At 42.5% G+C, this 14,662-nt stretch overlaps 1 protein-coding gene across 7 annotated transcripts in view; it reads left to right on the forward strand.

The window, feature by feature from the left end:
• Nucleotides 1–14,662, forward strand: part of LOC135495533 (uncharacterized) — an 88,719-nt gene that overhangs the window by 40,889 nt on the left and 33,168 nt on the right. Inside the window, exon 1 of one of the 7 annotated variants that reach the window (XM_064784282.1) lies at nt 12,372–13,109. The exons of the other annotated variants lie outside the window; for them this stretch is intronic. The gene's annotated coding sequence lies outside the window, so the exon portion shown is untranslated. Of the gene's footprint in view, nt 1–12,371; nt 13,110–14,662 lie in introns of those variants that run through there. 7 annotated transcript variants of the gene reach the window in all.

Genomic DNA, 14,662 nt, shown 5'->3' on the forward strand with positions numbered 1-14,662 from the left:
AGGTAAAAATACTAGCACCTTAAGAGCGTCATCGGTAATTAAGGAGATGTCATTTTAGTGAATAAGCCTGATGGTGGTATCAGGCTATGTTGTGATTACATGTATATCATTCATTTATTTCTAAACCTGGAAAACAGACACTAATTATTTCAAGACCATTGGTTTCAAACTTTTTGAGACGTCCTTGTTGAGAAGTTCAAGCCAGAAAGGACATTCATGAATGCATGACGGGAGAGTTAGATATGTACCAAACAGACATATAACTGTCCGTTACCTTAGAATATGCTCGTTAGATATTCAAGCCACTGATTTCCCCAAGGCTTTAATCAATGTATTTGCTTGAGGAAGGCTATACCAATGGAATTGGTTGGATGGCAGGGGATCAGACACATTCCATAGATAAGCGACGTTTAAGGAGAGGTTTTCGTTATTAAACCATTATCGCTTTATCCGACCGAATTAATTGTATTTCTCTCTGGAGCAGAAAGTTCACATACTGTCTGATTTTTTTCTAAAAACATGTGGCTTAGGGCAAGTGTTCTCAACTGGACTATAGACTAGCTCTGATGGCATGGTGCCTTTCTATTATCGGGGCTCATGCGATAATGGGTGAATTACTTTGTTCTATCAGAACCGCTTAGGGAGAACAGTAACATTGCTTTCTCTATAATGGCATTGCCAAAGGGTGATGTGCAGCATTTGTAACCATCTTTGAACTGATGGCGTGTAGATAGTGCCATAATTTGTCAATAGATTGTACGATATGGCCTGGTTCCCGGACGAAGATCCTAGTGCATGTCCCCTGTTGACAACAGCGTGTCTTGAAAGGTGTTGCCGGTGAAGAAGAAGAAATTTCCCCTTGGAAAAACCATCCGACCTCATCCGACCTCATTGCATTCAGACGAACAACGGTATTTGTTTCCACAGAGACCATGGTCGTCATCAGCTGAGATATTAATGCGCGTAAAAGAATCATTAAAATTGTTCCCCGAACGTTTTAAGCGCTTCTACACCGTGGTACACAGGACGGTCGTCAGAACTGAGTACAAACTGACTGTACACGTAACCAGCAATGACTTCCCTCGGATTCTGTTGTGGCCCCTTTACTTAACTATTCTCAAGCCACCAAATGGTTTAAATATACATTTATCAATGAACGCCTGAACTTCCCAATAGAACCTATAGCGGTTTAAAAGCACATCTGTGAAAATCAATCATTCGTACTTTGCCGATACATCACGACTCTTTGTGACTGGATGAACTGTTCTTGTTAGATAAACAGCATTAGCATCAACTGGTAGTTTCTCTTTCATACCTCAGCAGATTTCGATACGTTCAATTGCAGGAGTAAGAAGAACATGCTGGATTGTCTGTAGTTCAGTGTTATCGTACAATGCATTGTGTGGTACGTCCATGTGTTGATGGTCACGCAGAGAAGAATGTTGGTTAGATGTATTTACCAATTTTCGTTCACCTTCCTTGCTCAGTCATTCAGCTTGTTTCGCAACTCTTACGAGATCTGCTAGTAAGGTTTGCAAAACCAGCCTTTTTACTTGACGCTCAAAGCCGTTCGGAATTGCATCAAGAGCTAATTCTCGGATTCTTTTCACTTAATTTAAAGCATTCTCAACACCTAGATGTTTAAGATAAATGACTGCCAGCCATCTAAACAACCTGAAATAATAGTGGAGATCACAAACATTCCACGAAGGCGATTCAAGGCATGTGCCAGCAAAGTCCCTGCACCCATAATTTAGACAGACATCAAAGAACTGGTAAAAGGATGAGCACTATATAAAGACAGGCTTCTGGTGGGTGAAATCAGATCATCTTCCGTCTTCTTTGCGCGAGGTGTCTTGCAGACAGATTTTGTTATTGACCTTTGAGGTTAATGTCCGTGAGAAATCTAACATCATGATGGTGAGACGCCTCCGATGCATGTTATCTTTGAAACCTTAAAATCATGACAAGTTTGTAAATTGTATGCTCTGAATGCGATTGGACGAATCCGACTCGACAAAAAACTTTAGGCCCTGACCTGATTTCCTCAGTAACCCGGTATTGCGCCTTGTTTGTTCATGAAGAAGTCCAATACACAAAGGTGGCTTTTCTCTCCAAGTGCCAGGGATATGAACGATGGTTATATCTTTGTAAGGAAGGATGTTTTCTTCATTCTGGAAGTCTCTCTGAAATGTTTTGAAACCTTGTCAGGTGTGTTTGTTCTTACCTCTGCTCATTACACCAACAAGTGCACCTTTAACGTCCTCGGAGAAACTTTTACCAAGGTCGACGAAAGGCCAACAACAAAGGGAAAGAACGGAAATAATTGCGCGAATGGCCTGCGGTGAAAGGCACCTAACAGCAGCGCGCCAGTCATCTCTGCAACGTAGTTCCCAGTGCACTAATCAATCAGGAAAAACACCATTCCCGCAATACCTGATAAAACAATTTGGATTAATTAAATCTGTTCGGGCACGAAAGTGAGGCTTTCTGTCAGATGAAAGTGAATGTTTCTTTTGATATGGCTTAGTTAAAGCAGCACCAAAAAGATACCGCGGCTCAGACTGGTACTGGAGTTTTTTGTATTGACCATATGAAAAAAAGAGAGATGCTAGTAAAAAGCACCATTGTTATTTGGAGATTTCATTAAATGCAGCTCAAAGGGGTCCCACACTTTTAGTTTAACCAATTTCTTTGTTTCTCAAAGATACCGTGTACGAGGCGCCTAATAGCCTAATGGTTTACATTGCTTCACAGTCCTATGAATGTGACCTAAACTACGGTTCTCTGTACCCGAGTGCAGCCTGGACAGGCTGAAGCTCCAAAACCAGGGCTAAACGTTTCTGCTGAAGGAGGAGTGCAGCCTGGACAGGCTGAAGCTCCAAAACCAGGGCTAAACGTTTCTGCTGAAGGAGGATTTGTAGCACGCCGGCGCTGTTTGTCAATCGGTTTAAGTTTCCTCACTGGTGGAGGAGGTGGTTTAATGACTGAAGGCAAATACTTTAGGACTGGCGAACAATACCGATATAATGGCATGAGGTTGCCATATATTAAGCGTACCCTCGTGGAAGCATCAAGTTGGTTGGTAAGGATTCAAACACAGCACACTGCATAGTACATTAGCAACCTACCCGCTTCACCGTCGCGGCTTCTCTATTCTAAGTGTTATCTTCTCGCAGACAGTTAGAGGATTTTAATGACCCAATTAAACAGTCATATAAGGCAGTCTGATTATCTTCCAAGACAATCTAACCATGAAGCTGTAATTAAAAAACGACACTGAATATTCCCTCATCCCTAAAGATGGCAATTATCCGATAGATTCCACAGAAGCCGACTGTGTGTTTTTTTAGTGAGGCAGCGAATTACTGGAAATAACAAGGCTCTATGAATATAACATGAATTGCGTTGGCCGAGAGCCATGTTTATGAGAAAGGTAACGGTTTTGTTTACGAAAGCTCTGTTTGGCCCAACCTAATTTGTTGTATTCGCAGATAGCCGCGATTCGGTTTTAAGACAAGTGGTCTTTCTTTCACATGCCCATGGTCAGTTTGCCATGTTAAAAGCGTCATTTGTAAACCAACTTGGGCGTGTAAGGGTTAGGCTTTGTTTTGGCCAGTCCGTCGAGAAAACAATCTCTACATTCGTGTTGGCAACGACACGTAAGAATACGTTCGTCCTCAGCTGCAGCAACAGTTCTTTTCTATTTTACCTCAAATCTGTCGTCCGGGTGACTGCCGTAATACAATCAGACAACACCTGATCATAGGCAGTTTTAAAAATAACACATTATCCTCTCATATCGTGTCGAAGAGCTGGCTGTTGCTTATCACCGCTACATCATTATGAACAATCAATGGTTAAGTATAGAAAAATATGTTTTGTAAGAAATTATTTCTTGTCTCCGGCCAGATTAGGCTCCTGGTGACCTTAACCCCCTCAATACTAAGGGCCATGGATGTATGAGGTGGCTGCAATCAAATGACTTCCAACCAAGCGGTTGGTCCCGTTCACAGGTCGTGTCCTCTATTAGTCCCATGAATCAAGCCCGGTCAGTCAAATGGGATGGTAATCAATGCCACAACCTTAGAGGCTGACCATCTCTCAAGATTTGATTAAACCAAGGGCAGTTCGTGTCCCACGACATATTCTAAACTACCATTAACATGTTAGCACCGCCATTAATGTGATGTAGAGGACGGATGCGACTCTAGAGGACCATGGTAATGGCTCATCACTCCTTGTTGACCAATTTACATAGTGTTGGAATGAAGCAGTGAGCGTGTGTAGCCTACTTTAACACACCTTGATTGCAATGTGGACAGGTGTGCATATAAAACTACATTGTACGTAGCGCCTCGTTTTCACGGCGGTGGTCTAGATTTTCCGATCGAGATATGGGTGGTGCGATCTAGATGATGCTAACAATAACAAACTTTTTCTCCTATCTTTTGATGTACGAACGTGTCGGTCAATTCACCAAAACACGGCAGGGATAGATGACCACCATTCCAATAATAACCAATAAAAGGAACGCCTTCCCGTTGAAGGACGCTATGCACCCACTCAATAGCTGGAGTGAATGGCTTCGTATGAACGTTGGATTAACGCTATTCATGTTGATCTGCTAATTGGCCGTGATGTTGCGATCGCTTTCCATTAACATCGATGTACTTATTTAGCCATAACGACAGATTGATGCGCTAGTTATTGGTGAATGGATCATTGACTAGCTTTTGCGTGCAACGTATCATCATCATATGATGACCCAAGTACTAGTATTTCAAATTGGAGCCTGGTTAAGACTGACTCTGCCTTATGCGGGAGACCAACCATATCCCCTTCTCTTCCCGTCAAATTCATGGGACGTCTCAAGCGATCCACTCCCAGTCCATTGACGAAACATGACGGGAGGGTGGCGGGAGTCAATCAGTGCATCACACTCAAGGATGCCACTGCAGTAAACCTGATCACCTGGTAACACAGCCAATGTACTCATCAAGTTACATGTAAATGTACATGGCACGCACGCGATCAAAGCCATCATCATCCCGGCATCTTTGTGATTTTTCCATAGAACCTCAGGGAAAATAGGCCTTTACTCTCACAATTTAATGAATTGTCGCTGCCTGGATCTTTCGAACACGTATACATACATCAGCTGATTTCTCTAGTTGCATTAGCTTTTTCATTGCCTCTCCGTATGTGACTAGCCGACGAATCAGGGGAGCGTAAGATTGGGGTTAGTGGGATTAAATTTCAATATGCTTTGATCTCAAAGGAATTCATTTCTTATATCGATCACGAGATCTATATTAAATCGGCGGCCTTTTTATGTAGGTGAAATATTTAACTGTTGGACTGTTAAGAGTTGCTCTCCTCTCTACTAAAGGTTTGGAGTCTGGTTCCACTCGGCCAGAAATTTGAATTAATTGGCGCTAGGTTATATGAATGTGCCAAGTTCACCATAAAACGGGTTGTTTGGTTGTCGCCCGAATCGAGCTAGTCACTGAATGGTGTTAACTCGTGTCAAACCCATGATTTCAGAAGTGGCGGTAGATTAATGCCCTTCTTATCATGCTTATTATTATGAACAGGCGATGGCGCAACAGCCCAACATAAATCATCCAGCTCGGTTTCACCGCCTTGGGGAGAGGCTGGTACTCTTTTTAAATATTTATACAATTTATGCGACACTCAAGAGGAGTAAATCATTCTGCTGCTACAAACTACAATCTTCTTAAATTGACTGATCAGCAGCCTAAAGCATGATGAATATTCAGCCTGCAGGCAGTCTTGGTACAGATTGGGTGGGCAGGTTCCACGTAACAAAGAACCCACCACTGCCTTCTGGAGCAATCATGTCATTCACGTATTATTTGTACCGTACGGTAATGCTATCAACCGTATGATGTGGATTATTAAGGCTATGGACTTTCTCATAACAACATCATTCAGTTGGTTCGGGTTCCCCTTCTCGCGCAAGATATTGGACAACTTCGGCAGAGTAATCAAGTTGCGTCGTGTGCATGTATCATCTGGTCTGACCCACATTGTATTCCAAAAAGCGTGATTTTCCACTTTTTTACTTTTATCAGTTTAGTGATTAGAGAACCAGGATAAGACTACATGTAAACTCTGAACAAAAAATTTGTGGTATAATACTCGAGAAGAACCAGCTTTGTGTCAATAAACTACATTTGCAGACGATCTGTCTGAAGCATCGCTTAGTAGATTGTTGTTCCTTTTTAGCCGGTAATAAGAATCCGAGAATGCACAGACGGATCAGCTGAAGGTTCATAAGGGCAAACCTGTCAGTCAGGTCTAAGCCAGCAAGTGCAAATTAATGTGATGGAAGTACATGTACTTCAGAAGGAGCGATTTCCATATTGCTGTCTAAACTGGGTCGGGGAACATTGAACATTGGGAATGTTACTACATGTACGGCCAGAGCATAATATCTTCGAGCTTTCCTGACGCCTCGAAACACTGGCTGATGAAACTGCCTTGTGGACTAAGGCAGAGAGATGAGTTTTTTTCCTGCCCAAACCAAGATGCCGTGGGCGTCCCGGTGCATGATTCATACGCCTACTGGGACCTCGTTCTTTTTTTGTATTGGCCGTATTTATGCAGCTTGGTAAAGGTATATGTCGATATCGCCTACTGGGCGGGTTTTTTTCTTCTGTGGTTCGAAGGGACACGTCGATCTTATCTGGCCGAAAGTTCCCCATCGTTGTCTTAATCTATATGTACTGTTATATACAGACTATTGAATGATGCCGTAGGAACATGGCGAATGGTAATCTCGGTGTGTAATCAGCCGGTCTATCACATTATTGGGCAGGTCTGCTCGTGTATTTAATTTATCGACTGGTATTGTATCAATAATTGGCTCTAACTGGAGAAAAGAAGAGTCTGAAATATGCCTACAGCGCAGACTTTGTGCTAGTTTACTTTCAACATCGGACCCACAAGAAGTTAACTCAGAAAGCACATTACCTTCGCTTCAGCAATGTTTCTTCTGCAGATTGCAATACTGATAGTGAAACGACCGATAGCGACTAACAGCCTTACATACGGCCAACGCCTTTGACAGCTGGAACGCACTTTAAGTAAGAAGGGAGAGCCAGACAGGTCTTGTTCATCAGCCTAATTGGGGATGTCTAAGTGGGCAGGAGGAGACTTACTGATGCTAGCTTTACAGCTGGGTTCATCAGTTGGCCGGTTTTGACCTGAGAAATCACTCCCTTCTTACTTTGAACATACAGAAGATATTGCAATAAGCGGAAATGGCTTCGATTTTTAGTTATACAAATAGCCAGTGTTTTTTTCCTCCAATGTTTGAAGTCGATTGGTCTTCCATCCAGGCTGGTTGGCATTGAAACTGTCTTTGTTTTGCCTTGTTATTAGTAGAGCATGAAAGAAATCAATGGTCGTCTCTGATGTCGCCTTGGTCAGATAAATCACCCTGGGTGTTCATCAGTTACAACGCTATGTCTTAGACACCTTGCCGGAGGCAAACTCTTTCAACCAGTGCCTACTAAGTAAATGTCATGGCAATTTTATCAATCGGGGGTACACTGGGTAGTCACCATGGCGATAGACTTAAAGTACTACAAACTTGCTACAGGAATGCGATAAAGTGTATCTTGACCCTCAGGATTTGGATATATACTCCGTCGACCCAGACTCCCTTACACCGTGAGGGGAGGGGAGGTTAGTACGGACGGAGTTCAGAAGTGAAGTTGATACTTCGTTATTCTGTATAGTTGCCGGTGTTACAAGATGCCAGCTACGGCCAAAAGGTCTTTGCACATTGATTTCCTTCTACTGAGTCTGATGACTGTCCTCGGCCAATAGTTATGTTGCTAACCCAGAATACTGACACACCGCTTGAAGTGAAGCGACAATATTCATCTGGCATTGACAAGACGATACAACGTCTGCTAAATTCCACAAAATGATTGATTAACGCTGTTGACGAAGTAACTGGAGTCCATTGGATAAACATAGCCATCACTCCATCAGTAAATAGTAAATATCCTCCCGTGTTTATACACCGCACTCAAATGTCATTTCTTTCCAGTTGTCAACAATGTTCTCTCTCTATGTTTGTGTCGCACTTTTGAAAATCATTCGGCAAGTTATTTGGGAACGAGCCAATAAGCTCAACACAGTAAGCCGCGTCGGGGTAAACTCATGAAATTTTAGATGATTTCCTGATTTGAGAAGATCACGAACAAATCACGAGTATTTTAGACTTTTAACGGAAAATCCAAAACAATCAGAAAATATTTGTGTTATTACCAGTAATTGGGATTGGTGTTCGCTTAGACGTTTTTGGGGCTTTGCACGTGCCGTGGACTCAAATTCATAAAGCCGCTGCTAATAACTCTCACACTCGAGAGAATGAGACTATTCAAGAAATTACCAAGCTTTAGCCTTCCAGCACTGAGATTCAATGACATGTTCATACTTAGACTTCCGTATAGATTGTGCTAATTCGCGTGAAGTCATTAATTTCCACATCATTTTTTGCCAAATGATTTGATATTGAAGATCACGAATGTCTCGCAAGGCTCCATCACGAATATTAATTGGATATTAACGGTTGGATGCACTTTTATAGTATACATGTAGATGTTTTGGACGCTATAACAAAGGATATAAAGATGACAAGAAAAAAATGAAATGGATTGAATGTCGCCGTTAAAATAGCAAGTGCAGCCCTTGCGGAATGAAGCGTTGCTCAGTCAGGCTGCATGTGCTCTTAAGGAGAGGAGTGATGGTGACATCTTGGAGCAGAATTGAACTTGCATGTGGCGACCCTGTAGAATTAGCAACCTCTCGGACCATATTCCACGTCTCAGAGTCATGGGCAAGCACCTCTCCTAGCAAACCCAGCTCCGACCAAAGGCCATCTCTAAACAAAGACGTCGTAGGACCTTACATCCAACTTGCATCTTCCTCACTGTGGCGAGGCTATGCCAACAGGAGCATTGTTCTTGCTTTCAAACCCATCTTGCATCTCAGGTTTCGGCTTTTGAACTAAAGTGTGCGGGATAAATCGAAGCATCCATCTCAACTGTTTGAAACTTGAGATTGAACATCGGTTCCAAAGCTAACCTTGGCTGACCACGAATAGCCTTGCTACAGTGAAGAAGAACGAATCTATGATGAATATTTTCCAGATGGACGTGTTTGAGAACTAAAGGAGCTAGCTGCTTTTTCCCAATCGTGAGTAGAATCTCTCTTGAAAACCACGCAAGTTTTACATTCTGCCGCGACAGCGACCGGGTGACTATGTTATTCTCTTGTAAGAGTAGGGGACGGCACAGCCCTGGACGGTGTTGATTATGATGCAGTTAATCCTCAAGGGCAACATCAAAGAATCAATTCGACCAGGCAGTCCGAATATAGCCGAAAAAAAACCCCTGATCAAGTTGTGTTGTGGTTTTTTTACATCCACGGGGAACGATTTTACCTGATGATATCACGCAAATGAGAGCAATTCTGCCTTCCGTTCTTATTGTGCGGGGATCTACAAAAAATAACGATCTAATGGCCAAGCATTGTGTAGAGCGGGACCCAATGGACTGTCCCACTACAACAGGAAGCCATGGACAGACCCGCTGCGGCGGGAACTGTGGACAGACCAGCTTTAATGAATATGCAACAATTGCATGCAGTTATTTGCCAAATTGGCGAAAAAAATCATTAAAATGCATCCACAGTAGAACCCCGATAACACGAACATATTTAGACTCAGAAATGTTTTCATCCTTCAGAGTTGAATTTTTTCATCAGTTCGGGTGGTCGCCGACCGTGGTTCCGCTGTATTACAAAAACGCATGGCTTTTATTTTTTTGATCAATTTAGTATCGGGGGGGGTGAAAAAGCCATGTCAAGTCACAATCATTCATCACCAGCGACGGACTAGAGGAACTATATTTACTTTCACACCAGCAAAGCGGAGATATCCTACAGCCTCAACAGCTCCAAAAGCATGAAAGGCATTGTCCGACAAAGGTGTAGTGTTATCGAGTGAGGCTCACGCGTGAATGATCTTCGCTTTAGACACAAAAGAACATTAAGGGGCTCGGTTTGTATGAAAGGATCGATAAACGTAATGTCAATAGGACATGCGCCGGTCAGTTGCAGTTGGAATTAAAAGCTTTACTAAGCTGTCATTGTGTGCGTCCCTCTCATACCTTCTGTCATTTCATGCAACTGGTCTGGACATATTTTTGAATCGAGTATCATTTCCTTAACAGATAGTTCACTCAGAGAGTACAGAATGTCATGTTGTCATCGTTCGTTTCACACAGTTCCCTGACAAACCTCCCGTACCACACCTACATGTCACTCGACCAGTTGGAATGATAATGCCGAATCCGATTATCGTTGTGCACTTGGAAAAAAAGCAGCAAACGCCAACAATGTTCATTTCTAAATATTTCCAGATAATGATTAATCATCATCATCAACTCCGTCGGCAAACACATTAGGCATTACAACGCAGCAATCGCATTTTGCCTCAGCCGAAAGCCCCCGCGAATGTAGATCACAGCGAGTGGCATCATTAATTGATTCAGCCCAAAGTTTCAGCACACTGACTGCATAATCATCACCAACCACAAATAGTGGAAATGCTAATTGTTTCACAAACCTCATATCAACTTTTTTAGCAGAGGTGAGCAATGATATTACTGTTCCCACGCTGTTCGGTAGACTGCTATACATGTCTGTCTAAGTAAGGGCATAGTCTGCAGTATATTGTAATTGAATTGTATATTCAATTTTCGACCTGTTAAGGCGTTTTTGCAGAAACTAGTTGTTGGTAACGTATGTGGGTTGGGAACAACATCTCGTGTACAGGCTTCCCGGGTCGACCATCATGTTGGTAACGTATGTGGGTTGGGAACAACATCTCGTGTACAGGCTTTCCGGGTCGACCATCATGTTGGTAACGTATGTGGGTTGGGAACAACATCTCGTGTACAGGCTTCCCGGGTCGACCATCATGTTGGTAACGTATGTGGGTTGGGAACAACATCTCGTGTACAGGCTTCCCGGGTCGACCATCATGTTGGTAACGTATGTGGGTTGGGAACAACATCTCGTGTACAGGCTTCCCGGGTCGACCATCATGTTGGTAACGTATGTGGGTTGGGAACAAGATCTCGTGTACAGGCTTCCCGGGTCGACCATCATGTTGGTAACGTATGTGGGTTGGGAACAAGATCTCGTGTACAGGCTTCCCGGGTCGACCATCATGTTGGTAACGTATGTGGGTTGGGAACAACATCTCGTGTACAGGCTTCCCGGGTCGACCATCATGTTGGTAACGTATGTGGGTTGGGAACAACATCTCGTGTACAGGCTTTCCGGGTCGACCATCATGTTGGTAACGTATGTGGGTTGGGAACAACATCTCGTGTACAGGCTTCCCGGGTCGACCATCATGTTGGTAACGTATGTGGGTTGGGAACAACATCTCGTGTACAGGCTTCCCGGGTCGACCATCATGTTGGTAACGTATGTGGGTTGGGAACAAGATCTCGTGTACAGGCTTCCCGGGTCGACCATCATGTTGGTAACGTATGTGGGTTGGGAACAAGATCTCGTGTACAGGCTTCCCGGGTCGACCATCATGTTGGTAACGTATGTGGGTTGGGAACAACATCTCGTGTACAGGCTTCCCGGGTCGACCATCATGTTGGTAACGTATGTGGGTTGGGAACAACATCTCGTGTACAGGCTTCCCGGGTCGACCACATTTTGCTATGGTAAAAATAATGTTGGGAACCTTTTAGGATGTTTGATTTCTTTTCTAGTAGTTAATGGAATGGTTAATGTAATTCGGTTGATTTTAGCATCCACCCCGCACTAACAATATTGACCCGTCCTGGACACAAACATGCTGCCTCCAACAGTACTTACTATCGCGACCTTTTGAAAACCACTGTTACTGTCACACTCGTAATCTGTTTTTATTTACGATGTGTCCCCTGTTGACATTACAACTGGCAATTAATTAATACTGTGGCGTCACATTACTTCCCTGCAACCCCAACCATGCACATAATCATTGTAGATGCATGTAAAGCGCTTTTTGCTCTATTTTTATTGCTTTCATAAAGTTACAGGGTGGGACGGTTATTAGTCACTTCGGCATTAGTTAACAGTATTGGTGCGAATTCGTTCGCTAATTACTTTTATGCTGCATGGCTTATTGTTGATGGGAGTTGGTATCTAAATTATAAATCAGATGGGTCCATTCGTCATTTCATGATCTCTGTACTTTCGGATCAAGTGCACACTCGCTCAGTTTTGTTTTTTGATTCACAAGTGATACAGCATGGTCATTTAAGTGTGTTTTGTTTAGTGTACCTTATAGTCTTAAGGTATGTGGGCGCTAGCATAACAAAAGTCGTATTTTATTGGCCTAAAATGCAGACTCAGTTTACAAGTTAATTTAAAATCTACTCGTCTGTCATTGAATGCTCATTTGAATTCAGATTCCGATTGAATCAGAAGTATCGGTGACAATGATATATGTTTCATTAAATACAAAAGGAATTACATGCAAGTGCTCGCAGTGATTTTCACAATTGATCTGACTTCGTCTGATGATATTTCACTGTAACTTTCTGTAAGAATCCGTTTAGTTTCTCATATCGGCTACTATAACTTGAGGCAGAATGATTTCGCATCGGTCCTTCGTGTCTCCTAAGGTGAATGAGTGAGGTGTCGACATTGGATGTAAAGCAGACGTTTATGTGAACTATTGCATTTCACTTTCATCTGGATTAACTGAAGTCATAACATCCTTTTGATGCTCTATTCGCTGGATTTATTTGATACATGAAAACGCAATTTGTTCCGTGCAGGATGATACTGCTAATGCAGATGAAAGGAAATCGTTTTCGATTCCCATTTGAATGATAATGGAGTATTGAAATTCGAATTCATCGAGAGCATAATATTTACATTTTCGAGTAACTCGTTGGAATCGCTAATTCATTATGTCGATCAAACACGATGCGAGTCATGATATAGTCGCTAAACGACTGTATGAGGAGGGCATGCGAAAATACCTTGCGGAAGTGAGTAAAGTTTTAAAAGGATGATCAATGATGAGGATGGTTGATACAGTACTCTAGTTTCAAGGATTCTAAGACCACTACTCCAAACTTAACACAAGGCCAAGCCGGACGTGATGACAACTTGGTGTAGCCAACCCATTCTCTTTCCAAGTTCAACATTTTGAACGGCATCCGTGGAATGATGAGTTGCATGATATTTCCTGAAATATCACAAACGGTCTTAGATCTGTGATACTAGAGTATATGTCTATCAGCTGCGTTGTGTCCCAAAGACAAAGCCGGTACGCATGCATGTAGAGCACAGGCATCGAATCTGGAGGCATCTTTTGCAGGATATGGTGAAAATATCTAATGACTAATAATTTCCTTGAATATTCAAATTCAAACACACTGCTATGATAACAAAATGTATGTGACTGCAGTGTTATCTCATGCATATCTAGTGGTGTGTTCACACTGGATGCGAATTGAAACCGAATTCCGTAGAGCGCTCTCCGGAATACGAATTGGTTAATCCAGTTTCAGAACGGTCGCGTCACACTGACCCGAATACGCATTCAAATCGGTTTAAAACGCGCTACACTCAATGCGTATACTAACATCAAGCATTCAATTTCAATCTGCAGATCCTGCAAGAAGCAAATTCTAGTACATGTACATACATACATAAAAAAATACAAGAACAGTTTCATTCAGCATACATTCCTAGGCCATTCACCATTCAATCTTTGGTCTCTGTGGCGTAACAAACAATCAAACCTAACCCAAGATCAACTTTACTCCGTACAAAAATAAATCTATTCAAAATTGCATGAAAAAATTATTCTAAAAACATCTTCATATTGTGTTTGGCAGATCATAACTCTACCATTTACCAGGCATTCACTTCAGCACATCCCACAAGACTAGCACAATCAATTGAATTGATAGAAGTTTGGCGCGGAGAATTAACGGAAGAGGAAGTGCGCCGGGCGCATGCACAGTGCAATCGAAATTATTAATTCGTATCAAGCGCGTCACACTTGAAATCTCAATACGGTTTCGTTGATTCGGATTAGCTGATTCGCATTCAATTCGGTTTAAGAACCGTGTTGGTTAAAGCGGATTGAGATCGGTATGAACCGAATTGAGTGTGACGCCCCAATACGTATCAACGTTTTAATTCGAATTCAATTCGTGTTAAAACCCCAGTGTGACCACGGCATAGCACAATCAATTGAATTGATAGAAGTTTGGCGCGGAGAATTAACGGAAGAGGACGTGCGCAGGGCGCATGCACAGTGCGATCGAAATTATTAATTCGTATCAAGCGCGTCACACTTGAAATCTCAATACGGTTTCGTTGATTCGGATTAGCTGATTCGCATTCAATTCGGTTTAAGAGATCGGTATGAACCGAATTGAGTGTGACGCCCCAATACGTATCAACGTTTTAATTCGAATTCAATTCGTGTTAAAACCCCAGTGTGACCACGGCATATAACTCTACTCCGTGTGCTCTACGTGTATGAAACCGCTTATTGCTGTTCTGTTTATGTCAATCTGTCTGACGA

Source organism: Lineus longissimus, chromosome 11 (assembly GCF_910592395.1).
Source record: "Lineus longissimus chromosome 11, tnLinLong1.2, whole genome shotgun sequence".
Classification (NCBI taxonomy): domain Eukaryota; kingdom Metazoa; phylum Nemertea; class Pilidiophora; order Heteronemertea; family Lineidae; genus Lineus; species Lineus longissimus.